This window comes from Ictidomys tridecemlineatus, chromosome 1, assembly GCF_052094955.1.
Source record: "Ictidomys tridecemlineatus isolate mIctTri1 chromosome 1, mIctTri1.hap1, whole genome shotgun sequence".
Lineage (NCBI taxonomy): Eukaryota > Metazoa > Chordata > Mammalia > Rodentia > Sciuridae > Ictidomys > Ictidomys tridecemlineatus.
The window spans coordinates 185,089,879-185,115,955 of record NC_135477.1 but is presented as its reverse complement, the minus strand read 5'-3'; the positions used below and the strand labels follow the sequence as shown (position 1 = coordinate 185,115,955).

The 26,077-nt window shown below is 41.3% G+C and overlaps 1 long non-coding RNA gene across 6 annotated transcripts; it reads right to left on the bottom strand.

Annotated features, from left to right (window-relative positions):
- Positions 1-450: 450 nt before the first annotated feature.
- On the bottom strand, positions 451-24,858 carry LOC144378583 (uncharacterized). Of its 6 annotated transcripts, none has more exons than XR_013440416.1 (5): positions 24,685-24,858; positions 20,448-20,499; positions 17,144-17,170; positions 13,106-13,167; positions 7,021-12,129 (listed from the first exon to the last, which is right to left on the bottom strand). It is a non-coding gene; the product is annotated as an uncharacterized LOC144378583 (long non-coding RNA). The 6 variants fall into 6 exon arrangements; XR_013440414.1 differs by having other exon boundaries at positions 7,021-11,724; positions 24,685-24,855; XR_013440419.1 differs by lacking the exons at positions 7,021-12,129; positions 17,144-17,170; positions 20,448-20,499 and adding exons at positions 451-4,563; positions 5,995-6,037 and having other exon boundaries at positions 24,685-24,855.
- Positions 24,859-26,077: the final 1,219 nt, after the last annotated feature.

The window sequence follows — 26,077 nt, the reverse complement described above, 5'->3', positions numbered from 1 at the left end:
GCGATATGTACAAATAACTGTGCTGTTCTCGATTGGGAGTAACTTGAGAATTTTATTACGATTTAAAATTGCATGACCTTCCTCACCTGTGTTCTTTTAAATGGCTCAGCCCCAGCTATGGAAAGGAAGGCCCTGTTTAATTGAAATGAAATGTGTTATTTATTTTTAAACTTTCTGAAAGCCACATTAAAAAAAAAAAAACATGTAAAGTAGCTCAGGCATAACTCAGTGGTAGAGTGTTTTTGTAGCAAAGACAAAGCCCTGTGTTCCATCCCCAGCAAAAAAAAAAAAAAAAAAAAAAAGATTCAAAACGCGAGAGTCACAGGTGAAATGGTCGATTTCTTTAATGCAATATATGTAAAATATAATTATTTTTCTGTGCAACCGATGCAATGAGGTATTACTGTAAATGCATGGCCCACAAATGACTGAGGCAGGAGACAGCAACTCTTTAATGTCAGCAGCTTTCCTTTATTCTGCAGGGAAGTCAATCCATCAGGCATAGGAGGGCTCATTTTCTGGGTATGGAAATGCCTCCCCAGGGTTACAGGAGTTTGGGTTTCATAGTTTACAATGAGGATGAATTAATCATTGGAGATTGTAGACATGCAGTTTGGCTGCTCAGGGACCTAGTAGTGCAAGCTAAAATTTTAACTCAAGAATGCAGTTGTAAAAAGTTTAAAACTTATTGTCATTGGGAAAAGCTCACAACTAGGTGTTCCCTGCTTATCTCTGGGACCATTGTTACTAGAGCATGACTATTTGCTTTTCTCCTTCCAGGACTCATCTGCAATGGGAAAGGATAAAAAGTCCAGACCCCAGTATTTTAGTATTTGCCTCCTTCCTTCAGGGCCAATTATGGTTGAGCAGGGGTAATGTCTGCTTTTGGTGGAAATGCTGGGGAAGAACCCAAAAAGGGATGAATTTTTGTTTTTTTTCCCTCAGTGTCCATTGTAAATGTTTACTAATTTCCTCTCCCTCCTCCCAAGCCACACTCTTTTCATTTTTCTTGGTGAGCTCTCATAGGAATGTTAATTTCCATAACCCTTCAATTACTATTAACTAACTACTTGTCTTTATGGTACTATTTCTTTAAAATATACTGTATTCTCTCAGTAGCTCAATGCAAACCAGCCACATTCCATGTGCTCAGGAGTCCAACCTAATCTTTGTGGCTGCCACATAGGTGCATCTGTGAGGTTTGTGACCCCGATATCTGTCAGCAGAAAAGGACCTATAATATCTACCTACTTTTATGCGATAATGAGGGAACATCCCTTCCCTGCCAGTAGCTTGGCTCTAATCTACAGGCAGTGGTTGTGTGTTTCCTCTTCACAGAAGGAGTGCCCTGTGACTACCAATCACATGTACAGATGTTCATATGCATACCTGTGTAACTCAACACCATCTAATAGGAAACCCAACCTTAAACAAGGGGAAGATAACTCAGTTCCTGTTGGCTTCCTGTTGTTGGCCAGTAACTCTCAGTGAATGTGTTGTTGAACCCTGGCCTCCCATCTGCACTGAGTCTATGTGTCAGGTGGCTCTGACTGCAGAACAAATCACTCCATAAGGTACCAGCTCAAGGGTGACTGGTCAGCAATCTGGGCACAGTGGGGCCCACCCGGCCTGTGTTCTACGTGTTGACCAGGAAGCTCTGCTTCTGGGGAGAACTGGCTGTTGGTTGGGGCACCTTGGTTCTCCTTCCCATTGTATCTCCTCCTCCATCAGCAACACAGTTTTTGCGCTCATGGAGAAAGAGGGTTCTACTAGGAAGACAAGAAGCACTCAAGACCTTTGGATCCAAAATGCTCAATGATATACTGTCATATTTGTTTTATTCTGTTGGATGCAGTAAATAAGGAATAACATGATCTTAACACTGTTGAGTTTTGTTGTGCTTGAATATTAGCTACTTCCCATTTATTTAGCTCTTTCTTGATTACTTTCAACTTTCTGTCTTATCTTTCTGGTCAATGGGTCTTAACTTTCTTCTGTTGTAAGATTTAATTTCCAAGTATTTTTTGTTTCATACAATTTTGAATAGAACTGCTTCTTGTTTTGAGATTGTTCATTTCCAGTGTAAAAATCTTCTGTTTCTGTGTGTATTCCTCTTGTCATCTGCAACATTGCTGAGCTAATTGAGTTTGTGTTGTGTGGTGCTCAAGTTTACGTGAATGCCTTAGAAATTTTCATATATGCTTCCAATGTAGCTTCTCATTAGTTTCTCTTTGTTTTTCAATATCCAAACAGTTAAATGTGAAATACAAATAGCAACCTCAGACACACTTTTTGGGGGGAGGGGGTACCAGGTATTAAATTCAGGGGCACTGGACCACTGAGCCATATCCCCAGCCCTATTTTATATGCTATTTAGAGACAGAATTTCACTGGATTGCTTAGCACCTCACTTTTGCTGAGGTTAAGATCCTCCTGCCTCAGGCCCCTGAGCCACTGGGATTATAGACATGTGCCAGGCTGGTCAGCCTAGGTTTTGTATCATGTATACATTAATAAAGAGTGAATGAATTTATTATTTTGTAACATGGCTTCCCAATAGCTATTATCAAAACAATGATATTTGGGCTGGGGCTGTAGCTCTGTGGTAGAGCACTTGCCTCACATGTGAGACATTAGATTCAATACTGAGCACTACATAAAAATAAATGAATAAGCAGGCTGGGGTTGTGTCTCAGTTGTAGAACACAGGCCTAGCAAGTGTGAGGTACTGGGTTTAATTCTCAGCAATGCATATAAATAAACGAATAAAATAAAGGTCTTCCAGGCTGAGGTTGTGGCTCAGAGGTAGAATGCTCCCTACCATGTGTGAAGCAATGGGTTTGATCCTCAGCATCATGTAAAAATAAAATATTGTGCCCACCAATAGCTAAAAATAAATATTTTTAAAAATAAAGGTCCACCAGCATATAAACAAAATATTAAAAATATAAATGAATAAATATATTGTGTCTACCTACAAATAAAAATATATTTTAAAAACAGTGATATTTGTGAATGTAGTTACATAGCAATGTTTGCAATTCAATTATAATGTAAACTCTGGAACATCTGTGTTGTATTGATGTATATAACAATAGTGAAAAAATAAAAAGAATAAATATATTTAAAGTTCTGATTATTTGTTCTATGTTTCTTATAATTTACATGAAAAGGGTATGTAGGTTAATGATAGAATGCTTGACTACTGTGCTTGAGGTCCACCACGGTTCAATTGAAATGGCTCACACTCCCCCAAAATTCCATATCATGCTATGATTCTCTGAAGGGTCACTCCATGCTGAATGACTACAAATTACCTTTGATTTCTCCCAGAATTTTAGTTCTCCTCATCAATGTTCTGATATTTGTATTTGCAGCCTAAAAGGCAGATCCAGTAAAATCATTTGAATTGCAATGAGCTACAAAAATTTTAGTGTACTTCTGCTGTATTGTGTTATGCTCTGAGTTAAATCAATATAAGTAATAAGTTATAGATTATAGATTATGAAATATAGATTAATGAAATAGCATGGATAATAGGATTATACAAAAAATGTTATAAAATTAGGGATGTTAAGTTACCTTGGTTTGCCCTAGTTATAAGAGAGAAGAAGTAATAGTAAGATAGAAGAAGTACTCCAACTTTATGTTTCCTGTGTGAAACTATTATATGAGATATTTTTAAGATGATAAAAATGTATATTTCTGCACTTTGTGCACCCCCCTGCACTTTTTGTGCCTGCAACTGTAAAGTCCCCGGGATGTGGTTGTCTAGACTTGCTCTGCTAACTGCATTTTCAGCCCCTCTACTCTACTTGCTTGCAATTTGCAAAATTCCATAGGATGTGATTTTCTTTCTCAAACATTGCAACCACAGAGAGCCTGGAATACTTCTTTCAGAGAGAGAGCTACTAGGGCTCTGTCAGAAGTGTGCCTAGGGAGCTGGGGTTGTGGCTCAGAGGTAGAGCACTTTCCTAGCACAGGTGAGACCCTGGGTTTGATTCTCAGCACCACATAAATAAACTATAATAAAGGTATGGTGTCCACCTACAAATAAAAATATTTTTAAAAAGTGTGCCTGGCCAGGATCAGATAGGTAAAATAATAATTCTTTAATTAGCTTCAAATTCAGACTTTGTGTGTTTTCTGAGTGGTCTCCCACAGAATCATGACTCCTTTGTTTACTATACTATTACCTTTACATATTTCAAATTGAAGACATCAAAATAATTAAAAGCAAAGGCCCACATGTTCTCTATTGGACTGAGTAAAGAAATATCATGGAGACTTCTTATATCACATTTCTGTGGAGATTCTTGTTCAACGGATCCAGCAAAACCCACTTCTCCTGGGTGAAGTTCATAGCCACATTCCCAAAGGCAACTGAGTTAAATATATGCCACAAATGTGTAGTTGAGGGCTGTGAGGTTGGCAGCTACTAAGAATCTATACTTGGGGGCTGAGGATGTGGCTCAAGCGGTAGCGCTCTCACCTGGCATGCGTGCGGCCCGGGTTTGATCCTCAACACCACATACAAAACAAAGATGTTGTGTCCGCTGAAAACTAAAATATAAATATTCTTAACATGATGGTGTTCACATGATTCTGTGCTCTCCAAATATTTATTCTGTGATTTGGTCACCAAAACTCAGAACTCATCACACTCATTTCCTCAAATGCAGGCGTTTCTACACTAGAATTAAATTACACAAAAAAGCCGTACTAGAGCAAGAATACCCTTGTCACTGGAGAGCCCTAGGAGAAAGATATTACTCTGGGCCACCAAAATTTCCCTTTGCAGATTGTGCCTAAAATGCATCTAAAAACAAATTCCAACCATCTGCTTGCTAAGAAGAAAGGACTTCTTCCTATTAGCACTCCTGAACTCATATATCCTCAGAAAAGCCTGCACACAAACTTGAACCTTGCTGCCATATGGGAAATCAGGATTTGGATAGATTATACCTCCCTAATGGTGAAGCGTGGCTCATTATTCCTAATGAATTTATATAAGCCAGACAGTATTTACTGGATTTCGTTTTTCCTTCCCAAACTCTACCATCTTGTCCCACTCTTACACCAGTGCTGAGGACATGAGCAGCTTCCCCGCTAGCCCATGCTCCAGGCAGAGTCTCTAACCAGCTGCCCAGAAGATCATATTTCACAGAACCTGTCACTATTTGTAGAAATCATCTCAAACTATTTGATTAGTAATAAACAAAAACATTTGAAAGGTAGCAATTGGTTTACTCCAGATAACATTTTGCTAAGTAGTAAATAAGAGTTAATATTCAGTGTGGGATAAGAGAAAATATAGCATGGATTCAGAAACAACTCATGTCAACAAGATAACACCTTCCAAGGGACACCCCTAGAAAGTTTCCTAAATCTCCAAATCACATTCTGTTAGTCTATAGAAATCACTTTTCCAATGCTAATGGGAAAACAAATGTTAACAACTGCCAGTCTTCTGAGCAGCAGTATGCACTCTGGCTTTGGCTAGGCAAGCACATTACACTGAGCTGCAGCTGTACCTTTCAGTGAGCTACACACTTTTTATATTTTTATTTTGAAATCTCACTACATTGTCCAGGCTGGCCTCAGCCCCTTGAAGAACTGAGATAACAAGTGAGTGCCACCATACCCAATGGCAAATTATCTACTGAAGAAAAAAGAGTAACAAAGAGCAACAAATTCAAATACACTAAAGTTAAGGAAACTAATAAATGAACTCAGCAATGATGCAGAGCATAAAACTCAATCTTCAAAACTAAGGTACATTAACATACACTAATAATGAGTAATCTGAAAAGGAAAGAAAAAAATACTATGAATAGAAGTTGGGAAATAACTTAGCCAAGAAGATTAAAGGCTTATACACTGAGAACTATAAAATGATCCTGAAAGAAATGAAAATATATACAAATTAAGGGAAAGACAGCTAGTATTCACATTTCCAAAGTCATAATATAATCAAAACTATCCAAAACTTACCTACAAAGTCAATGAAATCCTATCAAAAATCCCAATGGTATTTCTATGCAAAATAAAGGAAAAAAGAATCAACCTAAAATTGATATAGGCAATCTCCAATAACTCTGTACTATCATCTGCATAGCTCTTAATTAAAAAACCAGTGAGGGAGAATTAGGAAAGACATACATTTAGAGAGAAATCTGGCATCAGGTGAAGCATTCATCTCTAATGGAGAAGTGACACACAGCAGGCACAACACATGTATTATATAGTGTCTCATAATCAGGAAGTTAAAGACTGTAGAGGCATTGTTCTTTGTGCATTAAAAAGTTACAAGACTAGAAACATTCTTGTAGCTATTCTACTGTTGTAAACCTAGGGGCATCCTGTTAACACCCAGGAAGCCCATTGCCAGAGTTTCTGCTAAGTGGGCAGGCTTAGAAGTCACAGCATGGGTGAAACATTGTGGCTTTGTCATATTCAGAATTCTCTATTCCTGGGAGGTGGTGTGTGATCTCAAGGTCGAGACTGATGTGACTCTGTGTCTCTTCACAGAGCCTCTTCAGGCAGGATGTCATCAGAGCAACTGGGCAAATCTTGATCTGGACTTTTACACAGGAATTTCCCAGGGCAAGTGCACCACAACCACAATACAATCAGAGAACGTTACCTCTCTCTACATCTCCTCCTTTTTCATTTTTTGACCACAAATGTTTTGTTATTATTTGGAGCTGTCAGATTTCTTATCTGAAGATGTGGCATCTTATCGTTATAACACAAATGAGAATTAGTAGCAAACACAAAATTCTAGAATTTACCATATTGTATGTTTTAATGTATTCCAAGGATTAAAACTATTGAAGTCATCAAGAATTTCTTTAACAAGCCATGTGGCATCCCCTGAATATCCTGGATGTAGTGAAGGAATTCCATAAGGTCTGGACTATCATAATTTTTCTGCCAAATGCCCATTAGATGATTTTTAACTTTTTCCTAATCCCCCACATTCAAAAAATAAAGTGAACCCATTACATAAAAGAGAACTTTGCTTCAAAAATTTTAATGAATTCTGAAAAACACATCAAGTGTCATAACTTTTTTACACCTACAATGTGTATACGTCAGCAGTTTTGACTCTTACTGCCTCCTGCCCATTGAGGAACAATCCGATATTCTACTTCAAGAGAAAGAGTCTTATTTCACCACATAACAGTCTTCTGTATTCATCAATTTCAATTTTCCTTACAAAAATCTGCTCACACTTAATTCCTTTCCACCTCTTTCCTACTTATGGCTTCCTTCCTGCTTTCCTTTTCCACTTCCCTCTCATTTTATAGGCTAAGAATTGTCATCAAGAGGCTGGGGCTGGGGCTGAGTGATAGTGCACTTGCCTAGCATGTGTGTAACCCAAGCAGAGTGACGACCCACTTGAGTGGATGAACTCTTGGTGACTGCAAGCATGTGAGGTGTGGCTGGGGGAGCTGGCTCACTGGGGGGCTTTCCTGCAGGATTTACGTTTATTTTTGGTTAGCAGAGCTCTATTTCTGCTTTCTGTTGCCATGTCTGGAGCTGCTTTCTTCGGTCATCCATTCTGCTAGATGTCCTACTTCACCTAGGTCCCAGGGCAATGGACAGGAATGTCTATGAACTGAGACCTCTGAAACTGTGCCTGGGACAAACAATTCCCCCTCAGCATTGTTCTTGACAGGTCTTTTAGTCACAGCTGACAAAAAACTGACTAAAACTAGGCCCAATCAACCAGGCTGACCCCAGGCCAATGCCCCCTATACCCACCCATAAGCTTCTCATATCCTTAACTTCTTGTGTTTTGCCTTCCTTTTCATCTTTTCCAAGATGCAAGAAGTTCAGCCACTGACTTTATGGGATTGGTCTTCATTCTCCATCACACATTTTATAGTTGCTTATTTTATTTGCTTGGGTTTTTTTTTTTTTTGTGTGTGTGTATATGTATATGTATGTGAGTGTGTGTATGTGTGTGTGTGTGTAAGCGTGTGTGTGTGTAAGCGTGTGTGTGTGTGTGTTTTCCTTTGGTACTGGGATTGAACCCAGGGGTGCCTAATAACTGAACCACATCCCCAGTCCTTTTCTTTTTTTTTTTTTTTTTTTTAACTTTTTGAGAAAGGATCTTGCTGAATTGCTTAGGGTCTAACTAATTTGCTGACGCTGGCTTTCTACTCGCTATCCTCCTGCCTTGGCATCACTATCTGTTGACATGTAGGTGTGTGTCACTACACTCAGCTACAGTTGCTCTTTTATTGTTGTTTTGCTGTTGTGCAGTACTGGGGATTGAACACAGGTTCTTCTCCCATGTAAAGCAAGGGATCCATTGTGGAGTTACATACTCATCACCTCTATATTTTCTCTTAAGAACTACAAGGGACAACTGCATTGGTCCAAGATGTCTGGATAGCCATCTACACCCTTCACTCAGGAACTAGGACACTTGTTGAGACAGAGGCACAGGCAGTAGTGGCTGTGGCAGTACAACTGCTGGGTCTTGGGGAGCCAAGCCATCAGGTGCTGGGTTCCTAGATCTGATCACTGCACATGACACCTTTCCCTTCCCTACCCACAGGGATTTATGACGTTTTGGATTTCCACTGATGCAAACTTGCAGGTTTCCCCGGTACTGTCTCCATCTGATCACTGCTAGTGCTCATGTGTGGCTAAGGTGAAGAGTTCAGAAGCCCAGTAACCCACACTGGAAGACACCACTTCAGCCTTCAGGTAATGAGACTTATTTCTGTGTGGGTTAATACCCACTTGCAGTAAGTCATTTTTCTAAGGCCAGCAAACCTTCTTCCATGAGACTTTAGCATGCTGACAAGCATTAGTGCTAAGGAAAACTCACACGCTGGTGAGGGGTTTTCCAAAGCATGAATGGTTGAGATACTCCTCCCAGGTTTCACGAGGAGCTGATGCCTCATGCATTACCTATCAGCACTTGGACCATCAAGCATCATGGATGTGCCCCTCAACAGAAAGGTGCACAGTGCTGTAAGGTAATTAGCACACGAGAGACAAGCAAGGCCCCTACTCTTGTCCGCTCCATGAAAACAACTTCGAGAAACTAGGTGATGTACTTAATTCTTCTCAAGGTGAGTATCCCCTTCTTTCTCGAATTTCACAAAGGACCATCTCTGAGTCTCTCCCAGGAGTATCCCAATCAATTAGTGATGGTTCCCAAATTAAATGCAGGGTCCACAGAGCTTTAGCCTGTTTCTTGTTAATCAGGACTGAAGCACTTGATAGGTAGCTATTCTTTCACTGCCTTGAGGGAGGAAGGCATTCAGTGGGTAAAGCCAGTGAACCATTATGTGTAGGGGATGCGAGTACTCATTTGAGGGGAGAAATGGCAACACCAGGTACAAATCAGTAACTGTGGGCAGACCAAGGTCAAACCCATCAAAAAGTGCAGGTGCTACTCAGGTGGTTTCATTGTACCCTGGAACCAGTCACCAAGAGCAATTAGTAAAAGCTGAGCAGCTGTTTTTATTCATGTTCACTCCATTATGTTTATGCTGCAAAGGTTTCTAACAGCCTCCCATTCACACCACTAGCTATAAATGAATTAGCACCCAGGGTGACTTGGACAAACATGTAACACCCCCACTGGACACATAAGAAAAATGGAAACACAGAGTTAAGCAGAGGAGGGGACAGGAAGCCATCCAGGCCCACAGAGGGATTGCACTTGATTGCTGATGTAATAAGGGACAAGGGGCAAAGCTTTGTAGTATCATCAAAGTGAGGTGCTCTTGGTTCCCTCAAAATTATGTGGTTTGGGATAAGGCTGGTAGGAGGAAACTGAAATACCTAATACTATAGATCAATAAGAATTTAATACTATACTATGATGCCATAAAAATCCTAGATACTGTAATAATCACATGGTGCTGAATTAGATTATCTTATAAAATAGTATATATAATAGACATTATTTACTTACAAAACTGTACTGATCCTATATAGCATACACACACGGATATATGCATATATATTCTATGTACTAGATACTTCTATGCTACATATTAGTGTACAATTTTTTTTTGCCTATAGATACAAAAATTCTCAACAGAACAATAGAAAACCATAAATAGAAAGACCTACAATGCAAGATGAGAGATTTAACCCAGAAAATCGATGTGTTTTTACACCTTAAAGTCGAGCTAAAATGCATATCTTTTGGGTGCATCATCCTGCACCTCTGAATGTCACAGGGAGATGAAGGCATTCCCACTTCCCATGCACTCCTCGTCTTTCTCTCACTAATAAATTCGGTGTGTCTGAATGGACCTAGAACAACTGAAGGCCTGGTGGCATTTCTTCATTCATTTACCACATTTCATTACCACATGTGAATCCTTCCTTCTTTTCAAAGAAAACTGGAAAATTGAAAGCATTACCAGATTTCTTAGTCATCAGGCATTTCTCTAATGTGAGTCCTGATTTGTCTTTGAAGGAAACTAAAAAGATGGGATACTCTTCACATTCTATACTCCTAGGCACTGCCCTGCATGAGTTCTTTCATGTAACTCAAGTGCTGTAGCATGGACCTGGAATGCCCCGCAAAGCCACATGTGCTGGAGGCTGGGTCCCCAGCTGGTGGTGCTGTGGGAGGACACTAGGAGGGGATGTCTACTTGCAGCAGGTGGACTACTCAGACGTGACTTTGAAGGCTATATGTGGTTGGTGGCCCATTACTCCCTCTCTCTTTCCCCTTCTGGGTGTCATGAGGAAGGCAGCTCTGCTCTGCGCTTCCACCATGATGGTCCATTTCCCAGAGCAATGGGGCCACTCAATTATGGACAGAAACCTATGATCAAGTGAGCCAAAATAAATCTTTCCTTCCTTAAGTTGATTTTTCTCATGTATTTTGTCACAGGGGTGGAAAGTGAACAAATGAGGAGAATTGGAATATTGGACACCTGCACCAGATATCATAACAAAAACCTGGGAAAACTGGACACTTCCCATATTCCTCACATTCTCAGGGCTTCTTTCCATAATAAGAAATCCGTGCAGAGGAAGGAAAAGGAACCAACACACATTCAGTTTTGTTTACCAGAGTGAATGAAATGGCTTTGAAGGCAACTGAGAACACTCAATGACTTACCAACTATTGTTTACACTCAAAGAGGTTTTCTCTCATGTGAGCCCTTTCATGACTCTGAAGGTGACTGAAAGTATTAGATCATTTGCCACATTTTTTTTCTACATTCAATGGCTTTTTTCAAGCACAATGTCTTTCATATTTAAAAGGAAGCTCCAATAAAGGGAGGCATTTCCCATTGTTTTCATCCACAGTGCTTCTCTCCAGTATGAGTTGTTTGATGTTTTCTGAGCATAACTTTAAGTGAAGGCTGTGCCACTGTGTTCACAATCATATGAGTTGTTTCTGCTTTTGAAGGTGAGAGGGCCAACTCCAGGCTTTTCCACGTCCTTTGCATTCATAGGCCTTCTTTCCGTGTGAGTTTGTTCATGTGCATGAAGGTGACCAGACTTAGTGAAGGATTTTCCACACTGTTTACATTCATAGGGCTTCTCCCCAGTCTCAGTTATTCGATGTACTGTCAGGTAAGAACTGCAAATGATTTATCCCACTGTTTACCTTCGTAAGGTTTCTCTCCAATATGAGTACTTTTAGGTGAGTGAAGATGAACAGAAACAGGGAAGGCTTCCCACAATCTTGACAATCTTGCTTCTCTCTGGTATGAATTGATCCCACTGTTGGAAGGGAACTGGATGTAGCAAAGGCTTTACCATACTGGTTGCATTGCAGTTGAGGATAATCAGAAGTAGTGAGGGCTTTCCCAACACTGTTAACATTCATAGGGATTTTCTCCAGTAGGTGTTTTCAAATGGAACTGAAGTAAGCAAAGGCTTTTCCACATAGCTTACATTCTTAGGACACTAATCCAGTGTGAGATGGTTCATGTTTTGAAAACTCCAGGAACAACTAAACCCTTTCCTACATACACATTCATAAGGTCCATTTCTAGTGTGCTTCATCACTTCCTTTGAATACTTGGGAGAGAAATGAAGGGTTTTCTGTACTGCTGAAGTTCATATGTCTTCCCACCACACTCCTCATGTTCATCTGGTTTGTAAGCAGACTGAAATATGATGTGCCTATTAAGAAATAATAGAGCCTGGTGCGTTGGCCCAAGCCTGTAATCCCAGCAGCTCGGGAGGCTGAGACATGATTATCTCAAGTTCAAATCCAGTCTCAACAAAAAGTGAGGCACTAAGCAACTCCCTGAGACCCTGTCTCTAAATAAAATACAAAACAGGGCTGAGAATGTAGCTTAGTGTGAGTGAAATTTCTAGCACTCCCACCTCCAAAAAAAAAAAAAAAAAGAATGGAAAATATGAAGACATTTCCAAATATACCACACTCACACTGATTTACTCAAGCAGATATGTCTTTTTTTAAGTTAAGATTTAGGATCTCACTAAAGGGTTTTCCACAATGAATATCTGTTTTAATTTTGGTAGAGTCTGTCATATGACTTCTGGAAAAATTAAAAGCACATATTTATTTTTGTTTTTCTAATTTTTTTTCTTTAATAGATCTTAGACTCTCATTATTATAATACCAAAGAAAGCACAGATTTTGTCATGTCCAAATTATTTCAGAGTAAATGAATTGATTATGTTGAAAAATTGCTTGCATAGCTATTAACAAAACAGTGATGCATGCCTGTAATTCCAAAGGCTCTGGAGGCTAAAGCAAGAGGATCGCAAGGTTAAAGCTAGCCTCAGCAAAAGCAAGGTGCCAAGCAATTCAGTAAGACCTTGTCTCTAAATCAAAAAAAAAAAAGAAGTAGGGCTGGGGATGTGGCTCAGTGGTCAAGCGCCCCTGAGTTCAATCCCTGTTACCCCCTCAAAACAAAAACAGTGGTATCAAGAATGTGGTATCAGTACTGTCAGAAAATCAATTATTCTTTATAGATTAAATATATATCTTCATTAAGCTTATATTTCTGGTGAAAAATTGCTAAGAATTCTATATTGTGCCTATTTCTTTTGTTTCCTTGCATGTAAACTTATAGGATGTGCTAAAAATCCCTCAAGGGACCCTGCTTCCTCTTTTGAGTAAAATTACCTTAGATTCCTCCATGGAGTTTTTGCTCTGATCTTCAATGTTCTGATCCTACTGTTTACTTCCTGAAAGGAAACCATAAAATCATTAGGAATTATGTATCATCAAAAATATCTAAATATTCTAAAATATCACACAAATGTGTGTTGGAGACCAGAAGAGATTGAAAACATGAGGGATCTCTTCTCTACACACAACATATTCACATGATTTTGAGGTCTCCAATATTTACTCCATGATTTGTTCAGAAAAACTCAGACTGTCAGAACTTACTTCCTCAAACATATGCATTCCAATATTAGAAAGGAACAACTCAGAAAAGCAATAGAAAAACACCCTTCTCATGGAGTCTTTGTAGGGTGCATGTCTAATACATGGACTAATGAAGCCCTACTACCTCATGTGAAGAAGAGAACTAATATTAGTCCTCCTGACAGTGCACACCCTTAGAACCGCCTGCTGACAAAGTTGAAACTTTGCAGATAGCGAGACCTAAGAATCTGGGAGGGATCCCACCAAACTGAGCATTAACACTGAGTTATCGTATAGTTATAGAAGGGAAACAACATGTTATATACTAGATGTCTGCTTTCCTTCAGAAAGCCTATTATTTAGTTCTTTTCTTAGGATAAGACCCTAAAGGATCAGGTCCCTGTCCCTCAACTCTTGCCAACCCCCACCCCCCCCAAAAATAAATAAATAAAAATAAGCCCTTTGAACAGGCACAGACTCTCTGATAGACAACATTTCATCCAGGTGGTCACAATGTGTTAACTGGGGATTGAGCTCATCCTGTGGGACTACACCAAGAGAACCATTGGATGTTTGAAACAGATTTACTGAAGGCCTAATGATCAACACACAGAACAAACTGATACTTTAATTTGACGTCAAAACAGAATGGGATAAGTAGAAACCTACCATGAATCTAAAAAAAAAAAAAAAAAAAAAAAAAAATTCAGTGTCCCTAAGATGTCATTCTTCCACATGATATCCATATAAAATTTGATATAATCTCAATAACACTTACTAGTAGTCAATGGATGCTACTTTTCCAAGCATAATAAGAATAATTAATGTGTAAACACAGCAGATTGTTGGCTTATATAGTCTACAGTCATGTGCCTCATAATAATGTTTTGCTCAAAGGTGTTTTGGGTTAATAATAGGTCATTATATACTAAAGCTGTCTGTAGTAAAGGGACTCCTTGTGTGTGCACAGTGCTGCTGGTATAAACAAACCTAATGCACTTTCAACTGCAGTATTTCTTTTCTTTTTTTTTTTTTTTTGGTTAAAAAACAGCTTCACATTTTATTTTATGAAATATGCTCATTTGTTAAGTTGAAGGCATGGAGGATACTATCTGTTCTGATACATATTCTGAAAAAAAGTCCCCATCTCAAGATGATACCAAGATAAGCATTTTCAATGACTGGCTCATCAACATGTATATGATATATTTCATTCATCATAATTGAAGATACTTAACAATATTCATAATTTTTAAAAAAATTTTGTAGAAAGGCTTGTGGAAGATTTTACTAAACTGGTGTAGTGTATACTTAAAATTACATATTTACAAAAAAGAAGTTAAGAAAAATGAAAATCTCTGCTATATTTTTTTCTTGCCACTTGAGTTAAACTCAGGTTTCCTTTCCTAAACAATGTGGAAAAGACCCCTGTGGAAATCAAAATCTGTCTTGTGGATCCCATCTGGCAAGAAAGATGAGTTTATTGATATTGACTGGGGTGCCAAAGTCTGCTCCATAATTAGCCCCAGCCATGGCACCTTTGCATGTCTAATCCAAAAGGTAGGATTCTTTCTTTTTGATCACAATCATAAAGATCTATCATAAAGATAGATTCTGGAGCCTCCTCAGGTCTTCCTTTGTTCTCTGTGAAAATACAAACAACTCCGCTTTATAAGTAGCATCAGCAACCAGTCCTTCATGGGGTAGGGAGTAGGTGAAGACTTAGCAAGAAGCAGCAGCCAGCTTCAACTGCAGTATTTCATAAAGCAAAATGCTGTGGAGATTTTTATCCCAGGAAACATTGAGACCATAAAGCCTAGGTGTCCAAGAGGCTGTGCCATCCAGGATTTGGGGAATACAGAAAGATGTTTGTGCAATGGTGAGGCAGCCTAAAAATGTTCCTCCAGAATGTATCCCTGTATTTATGTGACATATGAGTGTACATAAAGGACTTTCTAATTATGATACTCAGAATTATTGCTTCATTCTTACTCTATCTGCTGATTCTGTGCTATCAGACAGAGTAAGAATGAAGCAAGACAGAAAAACATTTTAAGGGGGATGACAATTATAGGGAAAGCTGAATAATGACACAAAAGGTATTTGAGAGGGAAAAATAAATCACAAATAATGTGAAATGGGACCAAAACTAACTGGTATCTAATTGCAAACATGCACCGTTTTCCTTTCTAATCCACAGACTATGGTTCATTAGAGATTCTGATGTGAAAAACAAAAATAAACACTTTCAGATGTGTATAAGAAATGTCTTACAGAATACAAAACTCTTTTTCACAAAGAGTAAACATTGAAAGAGTAAATATTGAAAAAAATGAGAAATTCAAACACATTAAAAAAAGGGAATTAAAAGATAAAAATGGAGGAGAAACCTGCAATACGTGCAACACCATAGAGCAAGGTCACAGAGTGAGAAGAATAAATGCACAACTAAAATGGAACACAGCCAGGACATGGAGCAGAAGTGAAAGCCATGTGTGGAGAGAGGACCACCTCAGTGAAGAGGAAGGCCCAGGAGAACGGCAAGCACATGGCGTTGACACCCACTGCAGGCCAGGGACCTTGGGTCAGGACGGAGGACTGGGGAGAGCAGGAGGCTGCCACTGCAGCAGTATTGTCTCTTGTGAAATTTACCACGACCTGCAGCCCATGGGTTTTCCTGACTATTCCTACAAATTTATAATGTTTTTTCCCCAGAAACACTGCCAATATATCAGTGAAGATTCTCTCCCTCTCTCTCCCTCCCTCCCTCCTTCACTAGCTCCCTTATGACCTTGTACACATGCATGCTTACATCTTGCCCCACCTCAAGCTCACTGGTTAAGGCATGGGGACAAGAAAGAGGACATTTTCTACTATTCCCAGAGAACCCATCCTTCCTGAGCCCTACATTCTGAAGAAGCTCTTTCCAAAGGCTCACTCACCTGAGACGTTCTCAGCCAACACATCTGGGGAAAGAGAACCCCAAGCCCATCTTCCCCTACTCTTCCTGCATAGATCAGGAGGAGGAAGGGCTGAGAAGTGCTCATGAAGAATGGCCCTGGGAGGCCTGAGTGTCCTGAAGACCAGGGAAAGGCCCACTCAAGAGAATGCCCCCCACAAGATACCGCACCACCAGCCGAATACCTCCATCACAACAGCATAGCTGAAGGAACCATAGGTCACACCTCAGTTAACAAGTCCCCAAGGTACAACAGATGGGAGTGACACGGAGAAAGTGGACAGAAGTCAAGAAACACATCATGTATGGAAGAAAGAGAAAATATGAACAGTTCTAGACATGGACAGAGTGAATTAGCCTCAGTGAATGAAAACCCAGGAGCAGCAGTTCATTGCTGAAATCTCCCCAAAATTCACCACAATTAATACATATCTTCTTCAAATTCTTTCTGAAAATTGAAAAGGGGAAAGCACTTCCACAATCACTCCTTGAGGCCAAAATTGTGCTGATTATGTATAAGAAATTGTACATAACTATCTTTCATGAATACCTATGCAAAAATCTTCAAATAAATACCAATAAACCATCTGAGGAGATTCATTTAAGGAATACACATAAAGACCAAGGAACTGTATTCTTGAACTGCAAGATGGTCTCACACTTGAAAATCAATTGGTGTGACACAGGATTTGCAACATGACTGAAACACAGAGTCATCTCACTTGGTGCAGAAAAAAAAAAAAACATTTGAAGAAGACAACACACTTGTACAATAAACAGCACAACAATTTGGTCAAGAAAGGGGTTACTTCAACATAATTAAGTAATACCTGGAAAGCAGAGAGGACCATCATGACCTATGGTGAAAAAAAGAAATGCTTTCCCTTAGGATTAGAACATAAGAAGTAAATCTCATCAATTCCTACAAGAACATGCAGAGCACAAGTCTCACAACACTAGATTTGGAAATGGTTTCTGGGATGTTGTAACATCATGAGATTAATGAAAGCATAACAGATCAATTTGATTTCACCAAAAACAGCTTTCAGTCCTGTCATTTGCAGCACTGAGGCTGGGACTATGGCACCAAGTTCAGAGAAAGAAAGCAGCACACAAGGCCCCTGTGTGTCCCCCTCACAGGGTGAGCTACAGAGTGATTTCACAGAAAGTACAAGATTGTCACCAGAGGGAGGACAGGGTGGGAAGACAGGTGGGACTCACCCACAGAGACAGCATCCACAGGCCCCAAGATGGGAGGAGTCAGAGCAGCCTCTGCACCCATCACCTCTTTCCATTATCCACAGCAACCAGTTCACACAATGTGCATTTGACTTATTTCTGGCTTCCCGCTCCCTAGAGTCTCTACTGCAAAAGAACAGGGACATTTGAGGTTGCTCCTTCACTGCTGCTCCTACCAGAAAGCCTGCTCACAGCGGGAGATCAGAAACTGAGAATTTGTGGGGCTCCAGCACACCCACACATACACAGAGGCCTCACACAAACCTCCTCACAGGGACATGACTGCTACACTTTCAAAGGCTTAAGTGACCACCTGCATGTCACATGTCACAGCGGTGGCTCCTGGACCCCAAGCCATTTCCCAAAGTTGATGTATCCCAAATGAATCCACATGTAGGTCTTCATGCACGCCGCACTGCAAAACTTATAGTAGCAGGACAAGTGGTGCTTAAAACCTGGAAGCACCCAATAAATAGGAAGATGTGTGCTCAAGGCCAGCAGTGAAAAAGTAAGACACAAAACTCAATAAAAATCAATTAAAAGGGGCTGGGGTATGTAGCTCAGTTGGTAGAAAAAGAAAAGAAAAAAATTCCTCAATAAAAATGAATTCATAATAAAAAATCAACTTCTATATATGAAATAAAATACTGAAATGAAATTAAGACAAAATTTCATTTATAAAAGAATCCCAAAAACAAATATGGAACAATAATAAAAAGCAATAATATATAGTACATAATATATATGCTTAATACATCCATGATAATATAAAAGACAGCAGTCTGAGTATTACAGCTTGGATGTGAGGTGTCCCCCAAAAGTTCATGTGTGTGAAGGAAAAATGATTGTGTTATATACTTTAACCTAATTGGCCCTGATGGGATTAACTGGGTGGTGACTAGAGGCAGCTGGGGTGTGGCTGGAGGAAGAGGTTCACTAGGTGTGGCTAAGGGGGATATATTGTATCTGGTGAGTGGAAACCTCTATCTCTGCTTCCTGATTATCACACAATCTTCCCCCATGATGTTCGGCCTCACCTTGAGCCCCAAGACCCAATGCTGAGTACTGGCTGCCCTCCAGGCCCAGTTCTGCAGATAACTGAGGCTGGAGGGATACAAACAGCATGACCATGTGTTAAAGCAGCAGCCCCAGCACAAATGCCCACAGGCCCTGGAGGAGCTGAGCTCTTGATATTTCTTCTGTTTTCTTTCTAGCTATTTCCTCACAGAATTCTGTCAAAACTCAGGCTCAAACAGGAAACAAAACAGATTCTCCACGATCAGGAATTCTTAACTGTACAAAGGAACCAATATTCTCATGGATCCTTGTAGTCTGAATTTACCTACTAAGGTTTTGTGAATATCTAATCACTTTCTTCAGCAAAAATGACAGATTTTTTCTCTCTCTTTTTTCTAGTACTATTCCTGAGTCTAGGACCTGTAATTCCATTTGAAATCAAATTTAAAAAAAAATTGAGGTCTCCAGATATTTCTAAACATGCTCAGAAGAAGCAAAAAGATAAGAAAGAATTTGTATCAAATAAAACGTTAGTTTTTTTTTTTTTCTAAATCTACTTCTTTTTACCTCTTTAGAATATTTTACCATGCTCAGCTCTGAATACATACATTTCATGTTTAAGGGAAACCTAGGTCTCTAATAGGTGAGCAAATTATTTCAAAGTGATAAACACAGAAAGGACTGGTACTGAGGGAACACAGATGTGTCAGGCTGAAGGGGCAACGAAGGTTCCCTGAGAAATGGACATCCCCCTACCTGGTCTCGATCACAAAACACTCCATGATCACCCTCCCAGGAGACCTGGACCATGACTCCAGTCTTTGAGATTTTTCAGGTTTGCACAGCACTGCACTGGGGTTTTCCTCCTTCACAATGTGAGAGAATGCAAGGGCAGGAATCACTGCTGACCTGGCCCCTCAGCACCACCATCCACAGGCTCACTGTCCACCTGTCTCCAAAGAATGGGGACAGGGCTTGGGAGACAAAGTCAGAAGGAGGAAGCTCTCTAGATGGGGCCTGTTCAAGGAGATTCCTCAGCCCCAGGGGTTTCAGCTGCTCCCCTGAGAGTCGACACCCCACACCTCAGGCTGTCTTCTAGGAAGAGCTGAATTTGCCTGCTTCCTGCAGGACACAAGGTAGCTGTGGGCACCTTTGGGCAGCCCCAAGAAATGACAGGAAAGTAGTTGAGGACACAGGATCCTGTGAAGAGTCGAAGGAAATTTCTACCCAAAGATATTACATTGTCTGTGCTTGGGGAAGATAAAGGAAGACAGGAACAAAGTCTTTTAACAGTGGAGTTCCAGCTGACTGTCCTCTGTTCTCACCACATGGCAAATTCAGAAACAGAAAACAAATCTTTCATGCTGTGCCCACTGGAATGCAGTATGAAGAGCAAGGAATTGATAATGCTGTGAACAGGAAAGGGAGATACAGTCTGGAAATGTGAGGAGAGGTTAGGAATATTAAGGTTGTGCCAACAACCCTAGCAGGGGCTGGGTGGGGAAAGCAGGGTGACTCCTGGGGAGAAGGAGTACAGATGCTCAGATCAGCATCCTCCACACAGGAGCCCTACACCTGAAGCAGGATCCATGAGGCCCTCTGCTTTCACTACACACTGAGGGCCTAGGGCTGGGGTCCAGCTGGGCAGAAAGGGTTCTGCCAAAGTGGCTGCAGACCAGGAAGCATACTGAGAACCCACCTGCACCAGCCCACACCATGTCCTGAAGGCATCAAGGGCTGAGCTGTAGCAGCATCTGACTCAGGTCTGGGCTGGCTGACTCTGGGGCTGACAGTGGGAGGCCAGAGTCCAGCCACAGCTGGTTCCCACCAATTGTAACTAGCCCACCTCCCAGAGCAGTCCAGGCCCCACACACTCACCATTTCCTGCCTTCTGGGGAGTCCTGACATCCTCCCTGGGATCTCATAGCACCTGCAGGTCACAGGGAGATAAATCTAAGCCAGAGTCACTTGGGCCTTACACAGCAGAGAAGATACAGTCCTGGAGATGGATTCTGAGCTGCATAGAGTGAGAGATGAAGGCCTCTGACTGTGGAAGGCCACCTCCTCCCAACAGCTGCCTGCTGACTGCCCAGGGTGCCACAAGACCCCTGCATATTCCAGCCCACATACATACCCTTTGGGACCCTAAGTGACAGGAGATGTATCAGACTCCTGGATAAATGAGGCCAAAAAGACATGGTCTTGGCAAAAGCACTTTTCAGACAGGGTGTCCTCCCTGCAAGGGGTCCTGGCCCACCAGGGGAACATTTCTACTTAGGCAGAACTGTCTTCCTGCCTTTCTGGGTACAGAGTCACAAGCCTGTATGAGGAATTACAGCCTTGGTGTCCAATGCAGCAGACCCTGACCTCAGAGATGGTAAGTGCCAGGTCAGGCCTTACTGAAAAGGAGGGGACAGGCATCCATCACTTTAGAAGAGGCCGGTGCTATATGACCAAGGCCTCCAAACATTTTACCTCTCAGTCAACTCATTTTCAGTCAAAAAAAAATAAAAGTATAATCAGGAAATACAATTATTAAATGCATGAAAAACTAATTATATGGTAATAATAGAAAGAATTCAATAAAAGGAAAAGCAAACACTTTAAGGCTCCCGCTTCTCCCACAGTTCAGAATAAAAACCAACTTGTAGACGGGTAAACACATTCCCAAGTTGGGAGCCACAGTCTGACTGCTAAAATGTGGCCCCAGGAGGGCTCAATCCCTGCTAGCCAGGAGGGGACATGTAAGAATTTACCTCTCGGAACTCCCTATACCCCTTGTCCTTTAGGTTTTCTTAATAAGATAAATTTAAAAGAAAGAGAATAATATAGTCACATCTATTAAAAGGGGGCCTCTCCATCAAATTGCAAGAGGGGGCAAGAAGGCTGCCCTACCTCAGGGCACATGTCTGCAATCTTTACAAAGAGAAATAAATTCATGTACAGAAAATATTAAAAGAAAGAAGAAACAACCTCACAAATGAACTAAACATGAGAAAATGAGTGAAAACCATTTATAAGAACATGGAAATACACAGAAAAATGTTCATGCAAATGGTATTCAGTGAAAAGCTATATCTAGTCACACAAAGTAAACACAGGTAGACAAGCAAGAGGGATAAACACACATGGATGAATGGCCAGAGAGCTGTTCCACACACTGCACTGCAATTTATCCATAACCACTATTTTCCAATGTGTACATACTTATGAAGTGGGTCAACTTGGGGACCAAATTTAAAAATAGAATAAAATTGTAAAGAACATAAAAATTTATCTGGAAACAGGTGAGGTTCTGGAAGAAGGAACATGGGAGGGACCTGGGAGACCCACGGCCTCAGACAGCAAAAGGAGTCTAGCCAACTGAAGCAAAGAACCCACACAATGCTCGTTATAGCACCTCAGTGGTAGAGCACTAATGGTAACATTCAGTTACTGAAAACTCAAATAAGACAAAAACAAATAAAATTCTGCTTCCTCACAGCTGGTTAAAATACAAGGAATGACAGAAGGAACTGGCACTGTACTACCTCTCTGCACAGGTAAGGGGAGCAGGGAGAGAGAGAGGGAGCCTGCCCAGGCCACCTCATCCCTATTTGGACAGGGATATATGAGTTTACAGATTCTTACTAAACTAAGCATTAAAAAATTATTTCAAGAATTCTCTGTTCCTTTTTACATCAAATTACTCTATGCAAATAGTTGTTAACCAATACCATAAAAATCTTTGATTCAATGAAGGAATGAAATTCTTTGCTGGGCACAGTGGAGCATTCCTGTTATCCATTTAAGTTTAATATTTCAACAGGAAAATCCAGGTACTCCTTTTCAGAAAATAAACATGTTATTTAATTGCTATATCCCAGATAATATTTGGTAATCATTCATCATATGTGACTTCTATTAGGAATTCCTAGTTCTGTCAACAGAATCAGTGTTAAAACATTCACCTGCAGTTCACAGGGTACAGAACAGACCCATCCACTTCCAAAGCCCTGCAAACTACAGAGCTGATGTTTTGGTGAATTTCTGTAATGAACCAATTCATCTATCACAATGAATTGGGTTAATGTACTCACTTTTTGCAACCATATTGGAAGAAATCTTCCCTGTTTCTTTTCCTAGGTAGCATTCTCAAAGCCAAGCCCTGGAATTCTATTTTAAACCACTCTCCCACCCCCACTTTCCCATAAAGAACACATCTGAAAGGAGAAAAGGGGTACTGTGCAGGCCTGTAATCACAGTGACTCCGGAGGATGATACAGAAGAAATAAGTTCAAAACCAGCCTCAGCAACTTAACAAGGCCCTTTTCAACTTAGTGAGGTTGAATCTTTGTAATAAAAAAACCAACATCTCTACCACACTTTCTTCTGGGGCATTCATATCTGCAGCCACACTGAAACATAGGTTTTCCCTTTTACTATTCCCAGGTAGCATTCCTAAAGCAAAGTCCTAGAATTCTATTTTAAATTAGCAATACCGCTCCCCTCCTCACCACAAAAAAAGAAGGCATCTGAGAAAGTCGGTAAACTTACTATTGAGAAGAAAAAAATAAATAAGTATTTTTAACTAAGGGAATATAAGGCCAAGTGTTTCTTTCTTTTCAGTTTCTAGCCTTCTTTTTTTCCCCCCTGACTTGTATCTCTATCTTACCCTTTAGGGATATTTTCTAATCAGCTCTACTAATAAACTACACTTTATAGTTCATGAAAAACTGACACTAATACCTGAGCCAGTCTTTCCAAGGCAACAAACCCGGGGAGCTATAGCACCACTGGACACTGACCTGTCAGACTCCAGCTTCAGGTCAGGCCATCTGTCACCAGGCACATCCTCCCAACTCCTCCTGCTGCTGAAGAGCTTTGTAGGGCTTTGCTCCACCTTGCTGGGGTCAGTTTCCCCTGCTCTTTAAGATAACTGTTCTTCCTTCAAAGCTCTGAGCACATCCAGAGGGCAGGAACCATGTGTGTCATGTTCCCTCAACACCAGCATCTCACTGCCTGACCTGGGTATCTCCAGCTGCTTCCCTGGGAGGCTGCTCCCCACACCTCAGGCTGTCCTCTAGGAGGAGCTGATGCAGAGCTTAAAATTGCCTGCACCCTGCAGGGCACAGGGAAGCTTAGGGCAACTTGCAGCAGCCCCAGGAAAAGACAGAACAATGACTGAGGACACAGGACCCTGTTCAATGTCCTAAGAACTCACTGCACAGGTATCTGGGTCTGGGCAAGATGAAGAGAGGAATAAGTACTTTTTAAACTCAACTTCCAGGTCATTCCTTTCCGCATTCCACTCCTGGGAAATGTTTGTGCATGTTAAAAAAGAAATAAAATGTTTCTTTTTTAATATCATTCATTAATAAGTGAAACTACCACAATTAAAACACTGTCTATTTGAATGTAGATTGGAACAAATGGTTGGCAAAATGTGAACTGGAGGGTGCAGTGGGCATCTGGGAATGAGGGAGGGAACTAGAATTTCAGGAGTCTGCTGCCAGCCTTAGGAGGAGCCAGGTTCCAGAATGGAAAATGGATTTGATACCGTTTCCTGCACATTTAGGAGTATGTGTCTGTAGGACTCATAATCCTGGGGAGAAAAGAGGGACAGACGGGGACCCCTAAGGCCAAATGTCACAATCAGAACACACCTGGGTCCAGAACCCTGATCCTCCCCTGCTCACCACGCACTCTGGGGGCATCAGGCCACATAAGCTGCCCAGATCTGAACCAGGGAGGTCGCCAACAGGGAGGAGAAAAGAGGGCAGGGACCTGCTGCCCAGCTTACCCATGGGACAGGGGCCCAGGGCGACCCGTCAGAGAGGATTCGGCCATGCTCTGCAGCTGACCTGGGGAACCTGCCTCCCAACGCACCCAGCGGGAGGGACCAAGGGCCAAAGTCAAGGGCCACCCGCCAGAGGGGACTCGGTAATACACTGTGCAGCTGACCTCGGAGACCCGGCATCTACCACCCCCGCCGCGGGACAAGGGGACAGGGTCCAGGGCCACCCGCCGGTAGGGACTCTTCCCAAACTCCGCAGCTCACATGCACTCGGGTCCCCAAGGCAGGTAATGACCGGTCCCGCCAGTCCTGGCCGCACGCTCGGCATGACTCACTGACCTCCTGAGGATCTCCCGGTACCCGAGCTGGTGAGGACTCCGGCTATGCAGGGTCACCTGGGGATCCCGTTAGAAGACTCCGGAGCAGTGGAAGATGCGCTCAGCAAGGGAGAAAGAAAAGATGCGAGATTGTGAGAGCCCGCCCTTCCCCTCCGCCTACGCACCTGATTGGCAGTTCCTCCCCAGCGTCCCTGATTTCCGCCTCCAGGCACCGACCCAGTCTTGAGTGACAGCTACCTTAGCCAATCAGTGACTGAAACAGGCCAGAGTGGGGTCCAGGCTTTTAGGCTGGGCTTTCTTGCTCTGTCGGGACCTGATCTTGTTTGGCGGGAAACGTTTGTATTTAGCCTGGTGTAGAAGGCAACATCTAAAAGAGGAGGACTTAGGAAGGTCAGCGATATCTAGAAGCCGTGCTGTCCACGATTGGGAGCAACTTGAAAATTTTATTAAGGTTTCAAATTACATGACCCTCCTCACCTGTGTTCCTTTCAGTAGATGGCCTGAGCTATGGAAAGCAAGGCCCTGTTTAATTGAAAAGAAATTTGTGTCATGTATTTTTAAATTTTTTGGAAGCCACACAAAAACGTTAAAGAAACAGGTAAAGGGGCTGGGGATGTGGCTCAAGTGGTAGCATGCTTGCCTAGCATGCGTGAGGCACTAGGTTCGATTCTAAACACCGCATAAAAATAAAATGGAGATAATGTGTCCACCTAAAACTAAAAAAAATATATATTTTTTAAAAACCTACAAATTCAAAAAAATTTTTTTAAAAAAGAAATAGTTAAAATAACTCAGGCATAGCTCAGTGGTAGAGTGTTTCTGTAGCAAATGCAAGTCCCTGTGTTCCATCCCCTGCAAAAACACAAGATGATTCAAAAAGTGAGAGAAAGTCACAGATAAAATTGGTTGTGATTTCTTTAGTGCAATATATGTAAAATAACATTGCTTTTCTATGCAATTGATGCAATGAGGTATTACTGTAAGCACATAGCCCACAAATGACGGAGGCTGGAGAAGGGAAGCAAATTTCTTTATTCTGCAGCAAAGTCAATCCATCAGGCCTGGGTGGGTTCATTTTCTAGGTAGAGCAAATGGTCTCCGGGTTACAGAAGGAGTTTGGGTTTTGTAGTTTACAATGAGGGTGAATATTAATTCATTAGAGACTGAGGTTGTGCACTTTGGACAGTCAGGGACCTAGTTATGCAAGTTAAAATTTTATCTCAGGAAGGCAGTTGTAAAAAGTTTAAAACTTCTTGTCACTGGGAAAAGCCCACAACTAGGTGTTCCCTGCTTATCTCTGGGACCCATTTTACCTAGAGTCTCACTATTTGCTTTTCTCCTTCCAGGAGTCATCTGCAGTGGGAAAGGGTAAAAGTCCAGAACCCAGCATTTCA